Here is a 26,472-nt window from a genome sequence, read left to right on the forward strand (position 1 = left end):
AAGCATCGAAACAACTTCAAAACGAAATTAGGGGACTTGAAACATTTAAAAAATTTTGAAACGTTTTGAGTTTCAAAGCAGCCCGGTAGCAGGACGCAGGCAGAGCCGGGGCTGCGCTCTGATTGGCTCCACCAGCCCCATGGAGTGCAGCTCGGCAGTGAGAGGCAGGCAGAGCAGGGGCTGGGCTCCACCTCCTGCTGCCAGGCTGAGCTCCACGGAGACTGGTGCAGCATGCGCCCAGTGCCAGTCCCAGGTGGCAGTGGCAGCCTCCTGTCATCCAGCACAGATCTGGGGACCTGCGCCCCCAGGAGGACTCCAGCAGAGCCCCTCAGCCCTCCCAGGGGTGCAGGCCCCTGGATCTGCACCCAGATGACAGGAGGATGCCACTGCTGCCTAGGGCCAGTGGCAGCATCGGTCTTACTGGTGCTGGGTGCGGGCTGCGCCCAGCACCAGTCCCAGGCAGCAGTGGCAGCCTCCTGTCATCCAGTTGCAGATCCAGGGGCCTGCACCCCCAGGAGGAATACAGTACAGCCCTGCAGCCCTCCCGGGGCTGCGGACCCCTGGATCTGCGCCTGGATGACAGGAAGCTGCTGCTGCCGGCAAGAGTCACAAATTTTGTTTTCAAGACTTTGAGGTGCAGTTTCTGAGAAACCTCTGCACTCATCTCCTTGAAACTCAGCAGGCTTCATGCCCTCAAAAGGGGCTGTAATCCCTGCAATCTGCATTCATATCAGGCAACAATGACAATGTTTTAGGCATTTTCATGATTCCCCATTATAGCTTATGGGCGAAACGTCAAAATGAGTCAAAACAGTGAAACAGTTTTTGTGGAACAAAGTTGGACAGTACTGCGAAATGAAACAAAATGAAACAATGAAACAAAATACTGTCTCTTCAAAACAGCTATATGGACATCGAAATTAAATGATGGTGTTTTGCACAGCCCTACTGCACAGTAACCCAGGAGACCTCCCTGCTGGGTCTGCCCAGCAACTAGTGTGCCAACCTGAGCCCAGCCCCAGGGCTCTTGGCTGACCCCCTCTCCTGCTGCTGGCCTGGCCTGCTCTGTGGCAGCCCATAGCTGCAGGTTATAAAACCCAGGAGCTACTTTCTGCCTTGGGGCACACAACACATGGAGCTGGCAGGAGCTGCTTTTTGTTCAGGAGCCCAGCAGGCCCCAGGTGCCCCCTGGACAGCCCATACACTGGGTGTGCCTGGGCTGTCCCCCTCCCAAGCTGCTCTCTAGCCACAGGTGAATGCAGCAAAGGACTGCATCTGGCTGTGTCCCTTGCCCAGCCCTGGGACCCCCAGCAAAGGGCTGCTGGCTCTGTTAACTGCCCACAGGACCAGCACCTATTGCCTATTACTGCTCACCCCCATACCTCTCTCTCTGGTGAAATGTCTTGGCTGCATGGCTATGACTCCCTGGTCCATACTGTGGATGTGAGTCCATTCAGGGCCGCAGTGCACTGGAGGAAGCCCAATGCCCAGAACCCTGCAGTCACTACCTAGGGGTCACAAATGTGAAGGACTACGTCTGCCAGCATGGCCTGGAGGGTACCAGACATCTCCAGGATGGCCTGACCAGTGGTGGCCTTGCCCACCCTAAACAAATGCCCCATATACTATAGGCTGGCTGGCATGGCTGGCTTCACCATGATCAGGGCTAGGTGGGTGTTGTTGGGTTCAGCTGGGTGCAAGGCCATGTCCTGCTGCTCCAGGTGGGGCCAGACCTGGAACAGCAGGTCCTCAAATGTTATCCAGGCTGTCCAGTTAATACTGGTCATCATCCTACTAATGCAGCATGATACACTGCCACTAGTCCCAGCTGGCATGGTGGGCCCACTGGTGGCAGGGCTCCTGGGACAGCAGGGGTGTCCTGGAGGCTGCAGTCAGTGAAGCTGGTGGCAGCAGCTGCATGGCAGCAGGAGAAGTGGAAGGCCATAAACTAGGGCTGTGTGAAGCTTCAGGTGCTGATTCGATTCAGAGGAGATTTGGCCCAATTTGATGGCCAAATCTCTGAATCCAAATCAAATCAGGGGATCAATTTAAAGCTCTGAATTGATTCAAAGCTCTCTGAATCTTTGGAAAAGAGACGGAGAGCTTCAATGATTCAGACAGTCCCCAGTGGCTGTAGCAGGGAGCTGCTACTTGACTCAGAGCTGGAAAGTAGGGGGCAGGGGAAGGGGGGACTGGAGGAGGGAGGAAGAGACCATGGCAGCATCCCTGGCAGGCCCCATCCCCTTCCTGCTCCCCAGCCCCCGCAACTCCCCCAAACCCTGCCCACTCCTCCAGCCCCACCCCCATGGCTGCCCCACCCACCCCAGCTCCCGGTGCTTTAAAAAAAAGCCCTGGCTCACAGGGTGCTGCCAGGCAGGGAAGCAATCCCTGCTGCCCCCCACTGCCCTATGCTACATGGGGGGGGGGCTTTTCCACAAGCCCCCCGACCACCCCCTCGCTCCCCCACAGCTGCCTCACCTGCCCATGCTCTGGCCCTTTAAGGAAAAAAAACAAATGAGAACAAGCCTGGGACTCACTGCTCCTGCAGCAGCCTTGGGGCTTCGGAAGGCTCATGAAGAACCCCCCATGTGGCACAGGGCAGCGGGGATCACGCCCCCTCCAGCAGGAATGGTGAGTCCGGGATTTTTCTCAGGTTATTTTTTTCTTAAAGGGCCAGAGCTGGGGCAGCCATGGGGGGCCGGCATGTCTGGGGACTTGTGCAGAGCCCCCCCATGCAGACTGGGGCTGTGGGGATTGCCCCACCCCCCAGCAGCACCCACTGAGTCGTGGCTCTTTTTTTCCCCCAAGTGCTGGGAGCTGGGGTGGGTGGGGCAGCCATTACCAGGCTGGTAGAGCAGGCAGGGGATGGGCCTGGCTGATTCAGAGATTTGGCTGCTGCCAAATCTAATCAGATTCAGCTGAATTGATTTGGGCCAAGTGACTCACATCACCAAATTGAATCAGTGCCCCCCAAATAATCCAAATCGAAATCTGAAGCAGATACTAGCTGCTTCACACAGGCCTACCAAATACCTCTGATTTAGTGGGTGATTGGAGTAGGTGGGGGAGCTAGGTGGTGCCAGGTGGCTGTAAGCCAGGACTTGGTATTGGCAGTGGATAAGGAGGACAGCCACAGCAGCCTTGAGGAACAGGGGAGCCTGTCCCTGGGCACAAGGGAGAGAAGTAGGGTCAGCCATAGCCGGGAGATGCACCTGAGGCAGGAGAAGAGCTGGCACATGCAGACTGAGTGTCTGCTATGTTGCTTCTGACACAGGAAGTGTCTGCTCAGAAGTCACAGTGCAGAGGGTGAGTTTTTAGGATGGCCACCAAGTGCTGGCAGCTGCCTCTGGCCTCAGCATGGATGCCAAGAGCTGGCAACCATGTGGCCACAAGCTGGAGCTCCCCCCAGTAGCCACAGGGGCACATGGCAGGCTGCTCTGACCTGAGACTAAATTCAGGTTGCTTACACATGTAGACAACATCCTATTCCTGCTTCCTGCACAGTAACTTACTGCACAGTAAATTTAAGCTGGCGTAAATCCATGTGTAGACATGCCCAGTGGCTTGTAAACATTATGGGACAGAGACCACCTTCTATCACCCCATCCACAACCATGTCTCCAAACTACTGCCTCAATAGTAATAAATGGAAGTTTGGCACCTTTCAGGCTTCCTTAAGAGTACTCTGATCATCAAGTGAACACCAAATGCCAGGAAAGTAGCCTGTATTTCCCAAAATTTCACTTACAAAACTTTCTTTAATATAGAGAGATCTGTATATTTGGTCTTACTGAAAGCAAGCATACTAGTAATATGAATAACATAGAATGTGGGAATATTTTTTTTTGGCTTAGCAGCTGTGCTAGGTGTATAGTATGTGCATATGTATATATACACCTGTATAAATACATTTAATAAAGTCAACTGATGACTTCTGAATGACTGAATATAAAAACATACTGAGGTACATTCCATACTCTGGCTATTCTGGAGTAGAGCTGATAGGAAAATAGAATTATACATAGTATTGTAATTGGTTAGTACCACTTTTTTCTCAAATTCTGTGCAACAGGAGGCCTTCCTGGGGCCGGTCCACCATTGGCCTGCCCACCTGTTTCTGAGCTAACTGCCCACTTCACTTATCTGCAAAGCCTTGTTTCTTCTTAATTGGTTCTAATTAGGTGGGAGGCTGCCCATTCTTGCCCCGATGCCAGGGGGTGCTATCTGTGGCTACTTTCCTCCCCTACACCACAGCCCAGGCCTTGCAGATGGCATCCAGGTGACACCATGCTCCTGGTCTACAGCCAGACCAAGCTTAGCCCTCATTGTCAGGCCTCAGACACACACATTCATACCACCCTCCTCTCACTGGGGCCTCTTATGCTCCACCCCATCTTACAGGGTCTATTTCACATATCAACAACATATACTGCCTTGCTCCCTCTTGAAGCAGGCCCCTTCAGCCATAGGCTTTACCTAGCACACACCTTGGGTGGCAGATTTACTGTCTTTTGGGCCTTTCCCACAACCCTCACCAGGGTAGTGGCCAGCCAATTACCCAATGGGGGCCAAGCTTGCCCTGGCCCATCCTAGGGCAACTCTATACAAACTCACACATACACCAGGCTCCCAGCCCTCTGGTTTCCCCCTCACTGGGGCTCCACATCTTCTATCCTCTACTGGGGCTATGGGGCTTCCCTCCCCAGTGGGGGCTCAGGTGGCCATAGCCATGCCTAGGGCCAACTGCTACCCACAGTGATGTGGGGACTAGGGGTTATTGAGGCACCCCAACCTGCCTTTCACTAGGGTGGTAACTGGTCTGGTATTTTTCTGGAGGCTTCTGGACCACTGGGAGCCCCACAAGGCCACCCACCCCCAGCAGGGTGCAGTTTTAGGTCATGCCCAGGACCAAAAGCCTCCTGCTTCTACCTGTAGATGTTCTCATACAGCAGTTCCACCAGGCAATATTTCCTACCTGGCTGCCAACAGCCAACTGCTCTGTTTATATGGGTGGCTCTGATTCTAAAATGGCCACTGCAATCAAGCACCTGCTGGCTGCTTGACTTGGCCCTTAAAGTAGCAAGCACCAGCAGTGCCCTGCCACATACTGATCTGATGGGTCCTGCCTGATTCACATACAATAGAGCTTGAGTGTAGTGCTTTAGGTCTGTGGCTTCCCCACAACACATGTACCTCAGCCTTTCTCTGGAGAGAGTATTTCTAGGAGTGTCTCAGGTAAGTTATTTGTAATGCTTATTTAACTATTTAACTTTTGTGCTAAAGTTGCTTTTTTCTGCTGTTTGTGGGTAGTTGGCTTTTTGATGCTGACAGTGGGAAATGGACAGTGGCTGTCAACTTATTTCACAGAAGTCACAAGTTTGTCTTCTGATGTGACTTTTGATCTGACTGAAGATCATAGCATCATAGAAAATTACAGTTGGAAGGGACCTCAGGAAGTAATTTAGTCCAATCCCCTTGTGACAGAGCAGCTTCAGTGCTCCATCTGTTTAAGGGCTGGAGCAGCCAGCCACCAGGTGTCTGACAAGGGTGGCCATTTTGGAGAGCTCTGGTATAAGAGCAGAGCAGTCTGTCTGGAGGGCTTAAGGAGGTAACATTGGGCTGAGCTGCTTCTGGAACACCTTAGGAGTAAGGGTGAGGCTGTGGGAAAGGAGGAGGCCTCATTGATCCTCATGACCTGAAACTGTACCCTGCTGGGATAGAGAGGCCTGGTGGTCCTGCCTGTGGTCAGGCAGGGCCACATAAATGCCAGGTTTGAGGACCACCCTGGTGTAAGGTGGGTTGGGGCACCTAAACCCCTACCCCCACCTTTGGGTGGGCTTTGGAGGCAGTTCAGGACCAGGTACACAGAGTAGCTGCACCTGAGCCCTGTGAGGTGGTAGATCCTGGAGGTGGGCCAGGCAAAGCAGAAGAGGGCTACCTGAGCCTGCAGAGGTGTTCTACTTTGAGCCCTGAGTGAGAGGCTAGAGTGGTGGGCTAGGCATGACAAGCAGAGTACCATCTAAGCCTATGGGGTGGTCAACTCTGAGCCTGAATGGTAAGGCAGAGTAGCATGGTCATGAAAGGGGGCAGAGTAGTGTGGCCCCAGAGATAGAGACAGTTCACTCCACCCTACTACTTGGACTGCTTTTGTGAGGTCCCAGGGTAGAGGAGGCAGTTGAAAAAATCTGCAAGGATGCTGGGACCTCGGGCTCTGGTGGGGAGTGAGAGTCCCACGTGAGACTCCAGAGCTTGGCTCCCAGTGCTACCTAGCTAGAGGAAACATCTGTGAGGCCTGGGACATGTGCAAGGGTGGTTGGAGCATGTACATCAGGCCCTTGACATCAGGGTGGACCAAAGGGTAGCCTCCCGCCTATTAACATCAAAACAATAGGACATCAAAGTGTGGCAGGAAAAGAAGTGGCCCAAGGACAAAGAAGCGGCCTGGTCTCCTGACCAGGCTGTGAATTGGCTCCTTTTGTCACATCCCTGCTCAAAGCAGGACCATCCCCAACTAGATCATCCCACCCAAGGCTTTGTCTACTGGGTCTTAAACTTCTAAGGATGGAGATTCCACAACCTCTCTGGGTAGCCTCTTCCAGTGGTTTACTGCCCTCCTGATAAGAAATTTCTCCCTAATATCTAACCAAAACTTTCCTTGCTGCAACTTGACACCATTACTCCTTGTTCTGTCATCTGCCACCACTGAGAACAGTCTAGCTCCATCTTCTTTGGAATTACTAGGCATAAGGTGTTTTTGGGAGGATAGCTGGGGGTGGGAAGGCTGGGTTTAAAAACTGAGTAGGAGCCCCTGCATTAGCCTGTAATAGAAACAGTCTCTGGGTGAAGCCTTCAGGATAGGTGTTGTTGAGCACTGAGGTCTATAAGCCTGCTCCACATTCTGATAATTAAACCTGTACTCAAAGCCCTGGCTGGATCAGAGCCCTCAGTAGGCTTACCCATGCGAGTAAATTTAAGGAAGTGCATCAATATTGTCAGGACTGGGCCTATGGGTATGCAGGAAATGAATCCATCTAATTCCTGGTGTAATTTTACCGATCTCCAAAGCACCACACCTTTTAATTAATATGTCCCATCATGTTTAATATATGATTCATTTAATAGTAATCTGAGTAACTTAACACATAATCATATTTGATCAGACTGATTTAGTGTAAGATTGGAAAAGAGTAATTCCATTTTCTATTAACAATTATCAGCTCATAAATTACCACAACTATTGAATTAACATTTGTTCACTGTTCAGAGCCTTGAGAGATACTCCTCTCCTTCCAATGGAATTTAAAATTGGGGATGGGAGAATAACTGTCAAATCTCAGCCATTAATGATAAAAAGTTAATTAACTACAAAATCTGCTCCCAGACAACTATCGTTTTACTAGGAAACTACTTGTTTTAACCCATACCCTTTCAATAGAAGTGGAAAGTGACACCAGCAGGCAAAAGAGAGGACTGAAACCTTTTCAAAGTAAAAATGTGATAATGGTTGCTTTAACATGTATTTACTACAATCTTCCATACATCCTAGGATGTATGGAACTAGGGAGTTTTGTTTCAGGAGGGACTCTGATGGGGCTTCAAACAGAAATGCAATCTGGGCACAAGTTTCTTGGACTTAAAACTCAATAGCCTCAACATATAACTCTGGTCACTTATCATACTTCATAAATATCTCTTTCTTTACCATTCTATCTGCTGGCTATATTGGTTCATGCTAATGAGTCCCACAGTTCTTCATTGGGAATGCACAAACCATCACATAATGCTAATTTCAAGGCTAAGGTCCAGTGGAAAACATAACATGATCACATAATTAAAGACTATACACACACAAGTAGTCAGTTTCAAATTAAAGCTGTAAAAGCAGCCTAAATTCTGGCATTTCCTAAACGTTTAGTGCTTGACCATGCAACCTTAATATTCTTTTAGCACAGTTATTTTGGATGCAAGTGCCTGCTTGTTTCAATTGCTGAGTAATAGAAATGATGATATGCAAAAGTAAATGAGACTGCACTGCTTTGACTTATCAGAATCTCACTCATGTATCATGGGGAACAAAAGTATTCCAGCTGCTTTCCTAACACTAGGCATTTTCTTTAGAAAAGCCACAACAAGCAACTTGATCCCCTTAAGGTGACAGCTCAGAGGGCTCATTCTCAGAGCCAGTTGGCACCAGAACAGCTTACAGCCAGTATACTTCAGCCCTCTGAATTGAACTGGGCCCAGTCCTCAAATATTCTGAGTGCCCCAAACAAGAGAAAAAGCACCTTCAATTCCCAGCTAAATGAATGAGAGCTGCGGCCTTTTGACACATCACAGGATCAGGCTCATTATATTACATATCAGCTTTTTATTGCAAAACAAAGACCTTATTCTAAAGTATACCAAGCCAAAGAGATATGGGAAATGGTTGTGTTTTTGTAAAGCGGATGGAGGGAAATTGCCCCTGGCATTAGGAGCTATTTCAGTTCATCTGAATGAGCAACCAACTAAAAAGAGACTAGCTTTAATTGGGAGAATCAGAGCTCTTCTAATGGATGTTTTGGATGCTTATGCACATGTACCACAGGTCTGACTATATCCACACATATTAAAGACAGAACCAGCATGGGGTACCAAGGACTGACGGGCAAGGGGGAGGAGCTTATTAGAACTTTGCAGACAACGGGTATTTTTCATTCTTGTCATGAAAGCCTCAAAACAGGAACAGTGAAACCTAAGCAAAACATGTAAAAAATGACCCATGGTACTTTGATGGACTTTTTCAGGATAGCAGCCCTAATGGCCTAAGAATATCACACTGAGATTCTGATGTTGGCATTCTGTTCCAGAACTTTATTTATTTCTCATAAGACATAAAACAAAAGAAAGGCAAAACCTGGGGATTTCTGAGAGTCAGTTTAACATTCCACACCAGTATACTTTCTGAGGGGGGCAAGGGTTATGCCCATTTAAAAACTGGAACATGTCCACTAGATTCAGGGAAACTCTGCCAAGCTGCTATGATGCGAAGATGTGGTCATTTCTTGTTAAGAACCAAGAGTGAAAACTACTGCATATCTCAGAAAATCTGCTGCTACATTCGGTATACAAATGTACCTTACAGACAAGTCCAAGGTCTCAGGTCTCAGGCCTCTGAACTCAATGGGAAAGTAAGTCTTGAGTTGAGCAAGTCTATATTAAGCTGTGTAACATGTTGGGGTCCCAGGGGTGGCTGTGATGCCCCCTGGTATTAACCATGCCTCGCTCTGCCTCCAGGGTGCTTCTCATCTCGTCTGCCATGCCTTGATGGTAATGTAAATAAATGAGGATCTACTCTCTGTTTGGGGATAGCTGAAACATTACAAAACTAATGCAGAGTGCTGTATGGCAAGCCCAGTCAGAAGTCAACCTGTGTAGGGCCATGGGATTTCCTTGGGTACTGCCTACAACAACAGGGGCAGGATTTATTGGTAGTAGCTGTATGTGTGAGGCAGAGAGCCAGCAGGAAGCAAAAGTAGCAAAGGTGAGCCTGGTCCTGGGAGGAAGACTTCTTTTGGGCACAAAGGGCTCCTATACACATGCATGGAGCCTGCTCCAATGCACTGGAAACACGCACAGAAATTAAGGCACTCCTACACGCTCTAGTCTAGCATCACATGTATCAGTGTCCCTACGCTGAAAAATGGCGGTGGGGCACATTGAACTACAGCTCATTCAATGAGCTTTACTTCAAAGCACCTGGCTGCCATTTTTCAGCGTGGGGACACTGACATACATGTGACGTTTGGGCACTTTTAATTAGCACAGCTTATTAATTAAAGTGCCCCCCCCTTCAGCATCCTGGAGCACCTATGTTCCCAAAGGCAGGCTTAGGTTTCTGAGCAATAGAAACTGCTTCCTATTTGCTTCTATTGTGTTAAAGAAAATGGATTACATACATTGTTTGCACCTAAATAGGATTCCCTTCCCCAAAAGATACCTGTCCTCAACAATCAATTTCTTCTCCTAATAAAAATAAAAAGTTCTTGGATACTGGCTAACCATTCAGGTCAAAAAGGGCCAACAATACAGACTGACAATGGAAGCAGTTAAGAGTAAAGAAAGCCAGCCCAGTGTCTGAAAGTCTTTTAGGCTCCAGACAACGTAAAGAATGATGACTAAGCACAAAGCCCCTTTCCAGATCTTATCGAACAGGAAGAGCATGCTAATGCTTCTAATTGTAACCTCAAACAAAATAACTTTCCTGATAGGCAGACACAGTTAAAATTTGCTCCAATCTTGATTATCCATGTATATACACATCAGAGTTACTCTTGAGGGTTAAAATAAAGGAGAATACAGCTCCCCCTCAAGTACTGATCCTCAGATTGAGGAGCACAGTGCAATCCTTTCTCTTTCATGGGTTATTAAGTGAGGACATTTAAAAAATGAACCACAGTACTTTGATGAACTTCTGAGGATCAAAGTCAGCACCTGTTTTCCAGCACTCTGCAGTGGAACTGCTGAGGAAGAAGCAGAGGAGAGGATATCTGCAGGCATGAAGCAGAGGAAGCAACAGTCTAGAGAGCAGGAAGAACAAGGCCCCAAGGACAGGGGCTCCAGAACCACTTCACCAAGAAGGAAAAGAAAAGTGCTGGTGGTTGGTGACTCCCTTCTGCATGGGACAGAGGCACCAATTTCTCATCCAGATTTGGGGGCCTGGGAGGTGTGCTGCCTGACTGGAGCCTGAATTCAGGATGTCACAGAGTCTATCAAAGCTCATTTGTCCTTCAGCCTAATACCCCTTCCTGCTTGTCCATACAGGCACCAACAGTACTGCTGGGAATGACATTGAACAGATCAAAGGTGACTGTGAGGCTCTTGGCAGGAGTTTTAAGGAGCCTGGAGCACAAGTGGTGTCCTCATCAATTCTTCCAATGGAAAGTACAGGCCCAGGCACAGACCATTGTATCCTGGTATTGAATGCATGGCTGAGACAGCAGTGTCAGCCTAAAGACTTCGGTTTCTTTGTCAGCAGACAGATGCTCTTCGGAGAAGGACTGCTATCAAGATTCATAGATGTTAGGGTCAGAAGGGATCTCAATAGATCATCGAGTCCGACCCCCCTGCATAGGCAGGAAAGAGTGCTGGGTTTAGATGACCCCAGCTAGATGCCTATCCAACCTCCTCTTGAAGACCCCCAGGATAGGGGACAGCACCACCTCCCTTGGGAGCCCATTCCAGACCTTGGCCACTCGAACTGTGAAGAAGTTCTTCCTAATGTCTAGTCTAAATCTGCTCTCTGCTAGCTTATGGCCATTATTTCTTGTAACCCCCAGGGGCGCCTTGGTGAGTAAAGCCTCACCAATTCCCTTCTATGCCCCCACGATGAACTTATAGGCAGCCACAAGGTCGCCTCTCAACCTTCTCTTGCGGAGGCTGAAGAGGTCCAGGTGCCCCAGTCTCTCCTCATAGGGCTTGGCCTGCAAGCCCTTAACCATACGAGTGGCCCTTCTCTGGACCCTCTCCAGGTTATCCACATCCCTCTTGAAGTGCAACGCCCAAAATTGCACGTAGTATTCCAACTGCGGTCTGACCAGCACCTGATAGAGGGGAATTATCACCTCCTTGGATCTGTTCGTCATGCATCTGCTGATGCACGATAAAATGCCATTAGCTTTCCTGATGACTTCGTCACACTGACGACTCATGTTCATCTTGGAGTCCACTAGGACTCCAAGATCCCTTGCCGCTTCCGTGCCACCAAGCAGGTCATTTCCTAGGCAGTAGGTATGCTGGACATTTTTCTTCCCTAGGTGCAGCACTTTGCATTTCTCCTTGTTGAATTGCATTCTGTTGTTTTCTGCCCATATGTCCAACCTGTCAGGTCTGCTTGTAGTTGTTCCCTGCCCTCCGGTGTGTCCACTTCTCCCCACAGTTTTGTGTCATCCGCAAACTTGGACAGAGTACACTTCACTCCCTCGTCCAAGTTGCTGATGAAGATATTGAAGAGTATCAGTCCAAGGACCGAGCCCTGCGGGACCCCACTGCCCACACCCTTCCAGGTTGATACCGACCCATCCACTATGACTCTCTGGGTACGACCCTCTAGCCAATTCGCCACCCGCCGGACCGTGCAGTCATCCAAGTCAGCCTCTTAACTTGTTCACCAGTATGGCGTGGGATACCGTAACAAAGGCCTTCCTGAAGTCTAAGTAAACAACGTCAACCCCTACTCCTGTGTCCAGGTGTTTTGTAACCTGGTCATAAAAAGAGACTAGATTTGTCAGGCATGATCTACCTGCTATGAGCCCGTGCTGGTTTCCCCTCAGCATAATTTGTCCTGCCAGGCTCTCACAAATGTGAGCCTTGATAATTTTTTCAAAGACTTTGCCAAGGATGGAGGTGAGACTGACTGGCCTATAGTTGTTTGGGTCCTCCTTCCTCCCCTTCTTGAAAATGGGGACCACATTGGCCCTTTTCCAGTCCTCCAGGACCTGGCCTGTGCACCATGAGTGTTCAAATATTCCCGCCAGTGGCTGTGGAATGACGTCAGCCAGTGTCTTCAGTACCCTCGGATGGAGCTCATCCGGGCCTGCCGACTTAAACGCATCCAGTTCCTCCAAGTGCCTCTGCACCATCTCAGGGTCTACGCTTGGTATTCTGGCGCCCTGCTACTGCCTCTCTACAATCCCAGTGAGAGACTTGTCTTGCCCCTCGCTTAGGAACACTGAGGCAAAGAACTCATTTAGGAGTTCAACCTTGTCCCCCCTGTCCATCACCAATTGCTTATGCCCATCTAGTAGAGGTCCTATTCCACCCTGGGCCTTCCTTTTACTCCCTATATAGCTAAAAAAACAATTTTTTGTTATCCTTAACTTGGGATGCCATCCTCAGCTCCATGGTAGCTTTGGCCTGTCTAACTGCCTCCCAACAAGTGCAAGCAGAGGAGGTATACTCCTCTTTAGTAATCTCTCCCTTTTTCCACTTTTTATATGCCCCTTTTTTTGCCCGTAGGTTGCTCTGGATTTCTCGGGTCAGACAAGGAAGTCTCTTGGCCCCTTTCCCCCTTTTTCCCCACATCGGGATCGTCTCCCTCTGTGCCCGAAGGATCATTTCCTTAAGGCACAGCCACCCTTCCTGGGCTCCCATCTCTTCAAAACTCTTACTGTGCAGTAAGAGTCTCTTACTCCTTGACTAAACACCTGAGTTCATTGAAATCAGCTTTCCTAAAGTCTAGTACTTTCACCCTACTAGTTACCTTACCCACTCAACGTCTTATGATGAATTCCATTATTTGGTGATTGCTGTCCCCCAGGTGACCACTGATCTGTAGGTCTCCTACCATGTCATCCCCCGTTGCCAATACCAGGTCCAGCAAGGCATTCCCCCTAGTGGAACCATGTACCTCCTGCGTCAGATGGAGGTCCTGTACACAGGATTCATTGGAGATTGGATCCATCTAATAAAAATGGGGAAGAGCATTTCTGGGCATTATCTGGCCAATCTAAGAAGGAGGGCTTTAACTAGGTTCCATGGGGGATAGTGATCAAAACCCTCCAGCAAACAGAGCATGCAGTCCAATGGGGAAGGGATTTGAAGAAACAGTTCAATTCTGGGAAAGGGCCAAAGAGCTATAGGACTTGACCTAGTGGCACAAAAGGGAAGTAAGGAAGTCAAAATACAGAATATCTCTGATGTATGTACACAAATCCAAGAAGTATGGGGAATAAACAAGGTTCCTCCTCCCTCTAGAAAGGGAGAATGGACAAGACTGGTCAATATCAGTGGTAAAGAGAGAGGAGAAAATAGAGAAAGGAGAAATTGCATTTCTAGGGTAAGAAATCAAGTGTAACAACTTGTCAGCTCTTTCTCTGTCCACTCCGGGAGCCAACTCTGGGATTCTGAGTAACTGGAAGGCCAGATAGAAAACCAGCCAAGATGCAGATCCCCAGTGAGGAGAGTTGGAGCCAGAAGTGGGATGATGTAGTGCTGTCTGTGTGGAGGCAAGGAGAGGAGCTAAAGACTCGGATTGGGAAGAAGCACTTGAAACCGAAGGAAAATCGGTAGGGCGAGTCCCAGTGGTGACCAGCTAATGGTGTTCAGAATATAGAAAGAGAGAAAGGGCCTAATCTGGGAGCCTATGGAGGTAGAAGGTGGTTGGAGGCAAATTTGATTACCTGAATAGGGTCGGGCCTCAGCAAGGAGAGACCCATGGGTGTCAGGTTGAAAGTAGCCCTAACCAGGCTGGTTGAAAAATGATCCAGCCATTCTAAGTGTCCAGAAAAGGGACTACAGATAGATGAAGAGTGGATTGGTTTTCTGAGGGCCATAATTGATGATCCATGAGCTTCCAGAGAGGCAGGGAGCAGACAAAGGGCAACAGGAGACCTTTCCCTCCCCCAGATGGGAGGAATAGACATAAACTGGGAAAGAAAAGTATCAGCTCCTAAAGAGAATTAGTCAGGCTAAGGGGCACATGTTTATCGGAAGTAAGTCCACACAAGTTGTTTCACCCGCTCAAGAAACTGGACACTGACAAAGTGAATTGACATCAACCTGATTAGGTGAGGTCAGGACCCAGGTGTAGGGGACACAGAGTCCTGTGGCTGAGGCCAGGAGGACACTTACATTTCAGTACCACACTATTCGATTGGTGACACCTGTAGGGAGCTGTTGGCCTGAGTGGCCCAGCAAGGGGCCTAAGATGAGAGGGGCCAGTTGGACTGGGGCCATGTGAAGGCCCATGGGCAGCCTCCCTATTTATTATCATTATTATAATCAAGGCATGGCAAGAGAAAACAGAAGTTTTCTCCCTAAGGGTGGAGTGAGGCACATCATGGCGCCATGGGGGCATCACAGCCACCCCTGGGACCCCAATGTGCTACATAGTTAAATATTCTTTCTTTTTTTTATTGTGCCTAAAAACCTTTCTTCTGGACTTTATAAAAATCATCTAAAATCCACCTAACTACAACTTGGAGTTTGCTGTTTTTCAGGGGGACTGGCCACTTGTAATGTGCTGTTTCTGCAACAACATTTGCATATCTATGTGCAGTTTAGTACAAGACTAAAATAAATGTTCAAAAAACCTACATAGGGTAACCATGGTTACCAGTAACGTAGAGTGGTGCAATGGACTGAGAGACAGAAGACATAGGTTCATTCATGGTTCTGCCAGTAATTTGCTGTATAACCTTAGCCAAGTCCCTTTAACCTCTCTATAACTCAAACTTATACCTACCTACATATGGTGCTTCCAACTGAAACAACTAAAAACAGTTTCTTTCCTGCAGCTCAGCTCAGTTGTCTGATTGATGGCTGCAATAAAGTAATATATGCAGCAACCAATGTACCATGAGATGCTCATTCATCTGTATTTCTATAATAGTACTTTGAGAAAGACCACACAGGAAGTAAATGGGAATGAATACTTACCACTCTCATTTTGCCTTTTTACCTACATGCCTGCATCTAGGTTATAGAAAAAATGTACAATAGATAGTTATTTGAGAAATAGAATGCAACCATCTTCAACTCTAAATCATAATGTCTGTACAAAAGAGCAGACTGAAGATTCTCTTGTCCCCATTCTCTACCATGGGGGAGGGGAGGTATCAGCTCACCAGAAGATGATGCAATGCCTAAATATCTCATGACCACAATAAACGCTAAAATCAGTGAGTTTCCCCACCCAGCTGGTTATCCTTGTCTGCAGTTCTCTACTACCTTACATCTGTGTGGTCATTTTTCTCGTTGTACAGCATGAATTAAAATTTAGTGTAAAATGTTACCATCTTATAGGATTTACACCCACCTTAGCACAGATGAGAATACCTACACCCATGATTCTCAATCTTGTTAAACTTAAGGCACCCTACATTAGACTCAAGGCACTTCTTGGAAAATGCCAGCTCATAGCTTCCACTAGTTTTTTTGACTAAAGTAATTCTTCTTTTGCAAAAAAATTAGAAAGACCACAACAAATCAGCATGGTTTTAACACTATGGATTCCTATTTGAAATTTCTGAGCTTATCTTGTGTTAGGTTTGCATACCAAACAACGCTAACATTGGTTAGCATCCCATGGCACCCTTGAAAGGATCTGAAGGCACCCCAGAGTGCCACAGAACCCTGACTGAGAATCACTGGCTTACACAAATATAAGGAAATAGAAAAGTTGACCCCATATCTAATTAAAAGAACAGACATTAAAATCTGTAGACCTCTATGTGGTAAAGAAATGAAAAAGATATGACCAAACACCAAGGTGAGAGCAAGCCGTGCTCATAGCAAGGGGAGGAGGAGTGATGGGCGCGGTTAGCAGCGTTCCCGCTCGTGCTGATTGGCAGGGGGCGGGCAGACGCTGCCTGGTTAAAAGGGGAGCGCGCCAAAACAACGGGGGGGGACCCACATAATATCGGAGAGGACTGATCACCCTCGCCGGAGGTCCTGCATCGGTGAAAACCTGGACGGCCCCATCACGATTTGGTATACCATCTGAGTATGTTCAAGAGCTACCGAGGAATCGGCGAACTAGATTCCTGATACAGCTGTACGAGATTGTTGCCTGAAATAGTGAGTAAAGCGATTTTCTTATCTCACTGCCTCCCCGGTGTGTTTCTGTCGACGGAGGGAGAGACAGAAGAAGGAGGAAAGGCCCGAACCCTTTTGTCCCTGACCTACTCGAGTGGATTGGGCTCAACCACCCATAGTTAGGTCGCACACTCCAAAGGAATGTCATTAAGGGCTTGGATACATAATGCCTTTATATATGTTTAACTTGTATTGGTTTTATACACAGACATAAATTACACCAGGAAATGGAATGGACAGATAGCCTGTAATCCAGGGGTAGCTGCTTGTCATATGTACCATTATATAGGTTTACTGCTGATTTTTTTCCTGGGTAATTCTACATTGAAATCAAAATCTATACCAGTGTAGGGCTACACATTGTGTGTTCACTCTCTATTTCCACCAGAGTAGTTTTACACTAGTATAATTGACCTTTTCTATCTGTCCAAGAGCTGAGAATGATATAGACATGTCACTATTTATTAAAAACTGAAATGGAAGCAAAATATAGAATTAGAATCTAGATTTCAGGTACCCAAATCAGAGGGGATTTGGATTCAGAGTTATTTCTAGATGTGGATTATTATACTATGGGTATTTAAATGAAAAACCAACAAGAACAATAAAGTAAAGAACGCTGTATGACTAAAGTCTTTGCACTGCTACTTTTCCTACACTAAGAGCACATTTCCTAGATGATTACCACCAAATCTCCACAAAATACATGCACATGATTTATTTTCCAATAAGGACAAAGACAGAGATAAAACAACACAAAAGCAACCCCTCCACCTCATCTCTTCTCCACCTCAAAAGAAAGGACAATTTGAGATTGTGGCCCCCTCCTAACGGAAACCTGCCCAAGCCATGTGACTTCTATAAAAGGCCCTGACAGATAATCATGATTTCACAGAGGTTGCTACCTCTTTCCAGGGTGTGTGGCTCTCTTGTTCTCTCAGCTGGGCACCATCCTTTAAGAACATAGCCCTATTATTTCATGGGGAAAGTGGAACAGCTCATCTTATTTTCCAACTGAGATGAAAATGAAAGGCTGCTGCATATCCCATATTTTTTAGACTTACAGAACTGACAAAGGTGGCATGCACTCACTAAAAGAAAGCAGCGAGAAATCATCTGGATAGGAGGAAATAGCTATTATAACAAAAGCCAACACACAGAAAAAAACTGCTCTCACCCAGACTAAACCTTTTACTCTGAGCAAGGTGTCTGCTTTGTGTGCTTCAGACAAAAATCACGTGTCCTGCATTCTGGATAAAAATGCTCAACCTAAGGGAGATATGACAACCGTTTCCCCTCACATTCACACTGAATGTTTTGAAAATTAACCCAAAGGCAAAATTTGATTGTATTCTGAGATGCTCCTATATCCAAATGCTTCAAATGAAACAAGGTAATATTCTATATAGCACCTTTTGCTCTCATCAGGCTTAATTTTAAAAGGCTCATTAATCCAAAATTAGCTACCATCGTTTTGTAGCTTGTCACACATTCTTCTCTGCAGTCATCACTTTACTTTCCCTCTGCAATGTACATTAGTTGTCTGACCTTGATAACAACTTCAGATATGAGTAAAGACTTTCCTGTATAAATAATGAACTGCAGAATCAGCCGTTAAAATCATGACTCCCTGATACTTTGGATGTACAGCAAAACATGCTGTGCACAGGAATACATTCTGCCTTCTGCTATACCAGTGCAACTGCATTGTTTGTAGAGCTATTGGTACTGGGGTAACAGAGAACAGAATTTGCCCCAGAGTGTCCTTCCTGGTAACTGAAAATGCCACATCTTAACTGCATCACACCCACAACCCATGACAACTCTGCCCAGAAGAAAATTGCAACTCTGTGATTTCACAGAATCACAGAAAATTAGCATTGGAAGGGACATCAGGAGGCCCTCTAGTCCAACCCCCTACTCAAAGCAGGACCATTCCCAACTAAATCATCACAGCTAAGGTTTTGTCTACCCAGGCGTCAAAAATCTCCAAGGATAGAGAGTCTGGATAACCTGTTCCAGTGCTTTAGTACCCTCCTAGTGAGAAAAGTCTTCCTAATATCCAACTTAAACTTCCCTTGCTGCAACTTGAGACCATTGATCCTTGTTCTGTTATCTGCCACTACTGAGAACAGTCTAGCTCCATCCTCTTTGGAAACACCCTTCAAGAAATTGAAGGGTGTGATTAAATGCCCTATCAGTTTTCTCTTCTCCAGAATAAACAAGCCCATTTCCCTCAACCTCTCCTCAGAAGTCACGTTCCCCAGCCCTCTAACCATTTTCATTGTCCTCCACTGGATTCTCTCCAATTTGCCCACATCCTTTCTGTAGTGGGGGGCCCAAAACTGGACACAATACTCCAGATGTGGCCTCACCAGTGCTGAATAGAAGGGAATAATCACTTACCTCAATCTACTGGCAATGTTCTGACTAACACAGCCTAGTATGCCTGTAGAGGGACCCTGGACAAGCAGCTACACTGATGCAAGGCCTGAGAGCAGCCCACTCCAGGGGCGTCCGCTTCCCCTGTTCCTGTATTTCACTTGCCATGACTTCGGGTTACTGAAATGGCTGTCAGGAGGTGGTACCTGATGATCCAAGGCTCATGGAGATAATGTGGGTCCCAATAACTGCAAGACTTCTGTAGGGCTCCACTTTCCCTACACCCCATCCCTTTCCACTCCAGTGTTGTTGGTACCTGGTGTAGGCACCCAGCTTCATCAGGCATCTGGCTTAGCTTGTTAAGTGGATGGGTCCACAAATGGAAAGAAACAAATACACAACTATAACTCAAATAATGTTGTTCATGCCTACTTCCAGCCTCTTGTTAGCCTTGCAGTGTACCTCAGTTGCTTCACCTAACGTGACTAGGGCTCTTCAGAGTTTACCCCCTTCTGTGAGCCAAATCCAAGTGGGCTGGCTTTTCCCGAGCCGAGCCCTTTGGATACTTGGGGGCCACCAGTACAAGGAACTCCCATGTGGCCTCTATGTGTACCTGACCTTCATCAGCTGAGGAATGGTCAGGGCTCCTCATGCAGAATTGACAGCTCTGTGATTCTCAATCTGGATCCTGGGTTCTGGTGGGGAGACATGGCATGGTCCAGTGCCTCTGCCAGCATTCCCCCTTTATCTCAGGCTGGTGCTCTTTTATACCAGAAGTTCCAGGTTGGCCTGGGACAACCTGGACCCCTGCTTGCCCCTACATGCCTTGTACTCACTGCCAGGTGTTCAGAGCCTCAGAGGAACCCAGCAGCTCCTGCACCTGAGGCTCCTGGGCCCTAAGAGGCCCTAAGAGTGCTCTCACTGTCTGCCTGCTTGACTGGCTGAGTTCTGTGTTTGTGCAGGGCCCTGGCTGTAACTCTCACTCCAGCCCAGGAAAGGGACCAGCTCTGAGCCTGCCACCTGTGAATGCCCTGGTGAGTATGGGGCTTGGCCAGGTCACTGCTACAATGCCATTACAGATCACAGCTCAGAAGTATCTGGCTTCCATTACTATGCTCATACTCCTCTTGCAATTTCCACTGCTTCCTGGATAAGAATGTGTGATCCTATCTGATTCCTAGACCAGAAGGAAATTTGGAAAAGCTTCAGGCTCCCTGGATGCTTAGCAAAAATTAATCTTTGAAGTTTTTGATGTTTCATCTGCCACTAATAAAGAATTATTGTAAACAGAACTTACGGCTACTCCTTCTTTAAAGGAAATTACACGCCATGTCAACAAGCCCAATCACTGATATTTTGTTTAGTGTGGGTCATGTTAGTAATTAGCATCCTGATTATCAGTTCTAAGATCTTTTATGTCTAACAGCTGAGGAAGAACGAGTATGGAATAATACCAGGGTATTGTTTGCTGTGAGCACTCCAGGTTTTGCATCAAGTCTCCTTCTTGAAGGCTTCTTTTTATAGACTTCTCCCAGTTTATCCCAAACAATTAATGTGCAATTAAAATAATCAGCTCCTAAGCTGGAGCTTAAGTTGACAAAATGCACTATGTAGAGGGGGACAAAATGGAGGTTTAGACAGAAGGCAGAGTTGGGTTTGTTGGTGTCACTTAAAGACCAAAGAGGCAACTGAGCCTTGAAAAAATTCTATAGATACCCCCTCCATTATAAGTCTGGCAAACTGACAGCTTTCAAGGAGAATCACACTTCATACGAGTATTTGATAAAACAAAGAAACCTCTGCTCTTCCTGGCATATATTTGGGAAGGGGCAGGGAGGAAGAGATGAATGAAAAATCTGCAGCTAGATTGGAAGGAGAAAAAAGAATCTCTCAGAAAAGCAGCAGGAAAGCGTAGACATATCCCCTCTTCCACAGTGTTTTCTGTTGACTGTTGGGAGACCTTTTCTTTCCTAGGCCTCCAGTCCAAAAGGAAATTTTTGTTGATCTCTGCTTCCATATCCCTCAGTGATCCTATGGATGGCAGATGCCTTCCAGGTGAAAATGGAAAAATTATTTTGAAAGTTTTCCCATCCTACAAATTTCAAAGTTATTTTTGGCTGTTAACCTTTTTGGTAACCAACTTATCCTATTTGCAGTTCTTTTGTAACTGAGCTGTATTGCTATTTACAATTCAGTGAGCCACATGCACTAGAACCCTCTGGCTGTTGCAAGAATTAGGTAAAACAGATGGAAGCATATGAAGGAATTTGGCCCACTGAGATGTACAAAGCATCAAAAAAGATTCTGGTTAAGTCATTATTCTGATTCTTTGCCTTATTTGAGCAGCAGAAGTCATTATTTTTATTTTTGGTTTGATTTGATGATTAAACAGGGAAAAATATTTTGATCTGACAAACATTTTGTTCAAACTTGTAATGAAATGTTGATTTTAGTTTTCAGACTATTTAATCAAGTTTTCAACAGAAAAAAAATCAAATACAAAATGAAACTGTTTCAATGACAAAAATCAGAACGTCAAAATAAAATTATTTTTCCAATTTTTCCTCTCCTTAAGGTGAACCTATTGGCAGAATTTGACCCAACTGAGAGAACAGTTTGGGTTCCTCTGAAAACTACAATTTTTAGCCAATTTACTAGTCTTAGAAAAAAGGATGCTGTTGAACACTATTCAGGACATAAGCATGTGAACTTTGGCTAGTATAAGAGGTCTGTCTATGGTATTTAACTATATAGGTCATCAGAGGCATAGCAGGACAGTTCTATGCCTGGGGCGGCAGCAACAATGCATCTAGCCAACAGATGTGGCAACAGATATTTTTGTGATCCCCCCAAAACTCAGGACTCAGAGCTCCTGTGCCAGTTGCCTCCCTATAAGTTATGCTACTGTTCCTCATATATGCAAATCTCTCATAATGCCCAGCTGACACAAGAATGATTAATATTCAAATGCTTAACAAAAGAAGTATCTGAGGCTGGAAACAGACAGATGAAAATGAAAATGTGGATGGTAGTAACAGTGAGCACCAGGAAATAGGCCAATCTATCATATAGTTAATGTACTGTGACATCTAAGGTGGTGCAAATATTTCCTATTGTAAATATAAAGAAATAGCTGTGGTAATTATTGTACCACAATATGTCAACTTTTTGCATGTATTCATTTTTATTAGTAATTTCCATATGGATGCTACACAGAAGGAAAAGCTCTTGAGTTGATTTCAGAAAAGAATGTAAAGCCACAAGTGAAGGTAAAGTCAAATGTGCTGCTTTCTCATCCAAGTGGAAAACAGTCATTTCTTGAAAGGGAAATGTGATTGCACAGAAAGCAGCACACATTTTTCTCCCATAGAATTGTACATATGCAAGAGAGTGCAAGAGGTGAAGTTTCTGCTCCCATTTAAATGTAGTTCTCTCTCTAACCCCACCCACAGGCATGTATTCAGTTGCCATTCATTGCTTTCCTCCTTAAAATTCACATAAGGATATGCACCCCAATGGAAGAAAATCAGGAGGAAAAGTGTGAGCATATTTGCTTGAAGGCACAGCACTATATGGAGAAAAGATATTATGGCTTTGAGAGACATCAGTTAGCAAGCACATGGCTATAGAAGATGGCATGATACAGTACCTTTCCCTAAGATCCTCTCAGTGCCAACTGGCTGTCACCCAGCCTCAAGGTGGCTGCATTTTAGAGCTTCTGTAAACAAATTATGAATTGCTTTCACTTCCTATTAAATGAAAGGAGCTGCAGACACGAGCGATGTTATCATAATTAAGATATCAATGAAGCATTGGTTAATGAAATCACATGCAATTAGCTAAACAATATTAAGAAGGGTTCAGTGGAAATGTGTATGTGCTTAAAATTGAGTACTTGCTTAAGTGCTTCACTGAACCTGGACGAGCAAAACCAGGGCTTGCAAGACTGAGCCTGGCCTGACTCACTCTTATTTACTTCACTCAGAATTATTCATCCACATGGTGACCCTTGTCCTCATGAAAAGCATTGGGCTAGTTGCTGATGAAGATCTCAAAATAACCTGAGAAAGCCTACTTTCTTAAATATCTCCAAATGCAGCTGAAGGAGGAAAGAGTGCACAGATTTTCAGCATGCTCCTTTGATTCAGGGTGAGTCTCTTTCTCTGACATTGCACTCAAGTAAAACAACTGCTGCCTAGGAATAATAGTAATAGATGTCAGGCATCAACCAATGCTAGCAAGTTCAGGTATACTTCCAAGTCCATTCAAAGGGGGCTGGCCAGTCAATATGGACTTCTTTGGTTGTCTGATGAATAGCTCACTGCTGCTGCACTATCACTGGATTATATACACATACATAGAAAGGGACAAGATATGTATATCTGCACACATCACAGCTCTCTTACCCACTAATTTTAATAGATACCATCATTATGGAACAAATTCAAGAGGATTCAGCTCCACTAAATGTCAATGTAATTACGTTCATTTACACATCAGAGCTGATTTTGGCTTCAAAATTACTATCACAGAAGAAAAGATCTTCAGTAATTGAATAGTGTGTGAATAGTCTATATAAAATGTTGGGTAATTCTTTGGTTATTATTTTGCATAATATTACTGTGCTTTGTAATGCCACTATGTTTTCAAAGCACAGTTTCCCTTTGACAAATTGTCAGATAACCTTGTGCCCTACTGTGTGAAGAAGTTACAGTGAAGCCTTTTTATCAGGTTGGCAATATCAGAGAAGATAATATAATGCCCGTGGCTCTATAAAATATTAAATCTTGTGGATAAAGTTCTTGATAAGAGAGCAATAGAAAGTCGCATTTGATTAAAATTGCAGCCTTAAATAGTTCCCTCTTAAATGATTTAATTAAAAAAGATAAAGTGCATTTCAAACACCTGATAACTATTTAATAACAATTTATAATTTGCCCTTAAGTCATTGTGTAAAATCAGATGTTATCCTACCATGTCATTAGGAAACTGATGAAGTTTCACTCAAACCCTCTTTACTGTTGCAAGCTTCATTCTGGAGGACTAATTCTTTCTTTAATGATAGATTCCACTTAATGGTACAACAAACGTTAAGAGTGTAGAGGGAAATCTATTTTGGGCCCCCACTGCTTTGTTAACACCTCTTTAAAATATTGACCTGGTCTGTTTCCTTCCACTTGTGGGTACAAAGTTTATAGCGCTGATCTCCTGGTCCTGAGAGTTCAGTCTCCATGCCCCATTGAGTAAAAACCTTGTTGTTAAGGATTAGCATCTCCTGTAGGGGTGGCCATAGGGTATGTCAAAGACCAAAGAATTTTGAGAAAACCCTGGTAAACCCAAGTATCTGTCTGGAATAAGCTATAAGAGACTTAAGAGAAACTGTAAGTATCCTTCAGTTACACACAATCAGCAGATATTATGTACATTAGGGTCACTCAGGACTTGACCATCAGCAAGATTAGAACTCCTTTAAAAGCACATGCCCCTGTTACTTGGGCTAAAGAAACATTCCTCTTGTATTAGGACTGAGCTGTACGTGCCCTGAGGAACACAGCACTAACATGTAGGTTCTTCTTCAGGAAGCTCCGACATTCAAAACAGTAGTGGTCATTAATATATCTGCACTAGTGCATCACAAATTAAGGCAATTTAAACAGATGCTGCTCTGGGCTAGGAACAGACATTCAAAAAGCCTGAGCATTAATTGATTCACTCTTTGCAGGTTAGTTGAAGCTGCATGGCTTAACCTGATAAATAACTGGACAGACTGTCTCAGTTAAATCAGGAAATGCAGGCACATACCTGCAGTGGCTCAAGCCAGAAGCCAGGGGGCACACGAACATGCCTGCCAGCCACTGCCAATGGGGAGGAAAGAGAGATGCCCTCCAAAGCTCTCACCCTTCCCTGCTGGAGCGGAGGGGACATGGCCAGGCACCAGCTGGGGCTAGCAGGACACACAGGATGCCAGCAATCAACCAGTTGGTGGGGAGTGGGGTGGGGGGAGCTGCTGCCACACTGAGGAGTGGGGATGGGAAAAAAGTCCTCTCTCTGAAGCAAACATGTATTGAACACAGCAATTTGCAAAGCATACAACAGGGAACTACTAAAAATCTTCGCCTAAGCTAAGATACAGCCCATAAAACGCAGCATACACAGCTTAGTCTAAGTTAAAATGTAAAGCAGGAAGACAAGAGAAAGCCTTGCATAAGTCTTATTAATCCTGAGGGCAGAGTGTCTCCTTACAGCCAGGCATTCAGAAAGGCTTTGTTTAGATTTTACATGTTCTGCTTTATAATGTAAATGTAGCTCTCTGCATTCTCTGGTCTGCAACTTCCATTAACTCCATCTCCAGCACACATGTGTGATTATTGTCAGGTCTTTGTCAACACTTCCCACCTCTCAGTCTGGTCCTGCGGGTCTTAGCTCTGAGCTCACAGGTGCAGGTCTTGGATCTGCACACAGGGGACTAGCTTGCCTCTCTCCCCTGCTCTGGGACCACTGTAGAATTAATCCCCTCCCTGGCTGCAAGCAACCTGGACAGAGGGAGGAATTAACCCCATCCCTACCTGGCTGCAGGAAAGCTGTGTAGATGCAACTGGGGCTGGCAAACCCCATCTGTGGTCCACAAGGTTTGCCAATGGAGGGGAGAGGGGATGGCGGGAGGAATTTGCCTCAGGGGCCATTGCAGGCCAGTGTCTGGCCATGCCCCACCTCTGCTCTGGCTACAGCAGAGCAGAGCCCAGCCCAGACAGCATGCCAGGATGTTGGGGATCTCTGATTTAACTTAAATCAGCAAGGGATCTGGTTGCATAAACTGGTTTGAACTAAATGAGTTAAGTCTGATACAGGCAGACAAGGTTCCTTGGGTGAATTTGATATCTTTTATTAGACCAACCCAAATGGTTGGAGAATAGTTATTAAGCAAGCTTTCGAGTTCAAAAACCCTTCGTCAGGCTAAGGAAGTTTCAGCAGTTGATGTGTGCTCTTCAACTGGGTTTATCTCAAACCGGTTTTGGCCATTTTCAAACTGATTTATGTGTACTGGATGTCTGTTCTGTTACAGGTTTAAAGTAGTTTCTGATCACTTCAACCAGCGTATGTGTAATGTCTGTCCCTAGACCTTATGTCCACTGTGATGTGTACCACCTCCTGACATTCCTGAGTATTAAGATTAATAAAAGGATGACTTTCGACCCCATTTCTGCTTCTGCACTTCAAGCTCCATCACAACCAAGAAATGTTAACTGATAGCTGGTATTTCTTCAATCAGCATTGCTCACCAAACTTAGAGGAGGCCAGGTATATCAACTACCCTATATTTTTAAGTTTTTAGTTTCTACAACCTTCCCCTCCCCCAAAAACCCAAACAAACCAGAGTTGTACTATACATAAAATTCTCTACTAGTACAGAGCTATGGTTAATACCAGGAAATATTTAAGTTGGGAAGTAAAAAATACTATATCTAATTAAAACATAAGCAATATCCATAAATAAAATGAGATTGGTAAGAAAAG

At 45.7% G+C, this 26,472-nt stretch overlaps 1 long non-coding RNA gene across 1 annotated transcript; it reads left to right on the forward strand.

Annotated features, from left to right (window-relative positions):
* The first annotated feature begins 2,397 nt into the window (after positions 1–2,397).
* On the forward strand, positions 2,398–26,472 carry LOC132249860 (uncharacterized). The gene is made up of 3 exons (XR_009461348.1): positions 2,398–2,631; positions 22,943–23,106; positions 26,021–26,472. It is a non-coding gene; the product is annotated as an uncharacterized LOC132249860 (long non-coding RNA).

The sequence above is a fragment of the Alligator mississippiensis genome, chromosome 4 (genome assembly GCF_030867095.1).
Source record: "Alligator mississippiensis isolate rAllMis1 chromosome 4, rAllMis1, whole genome shotgun sequence".
NCBI classification, from domain to species: domain Eukaryota; kingdom Metazoa; phylum Chordata; order Crocodylia; family Alligatoridae; genus Alligator; species Alligator mississippiensis.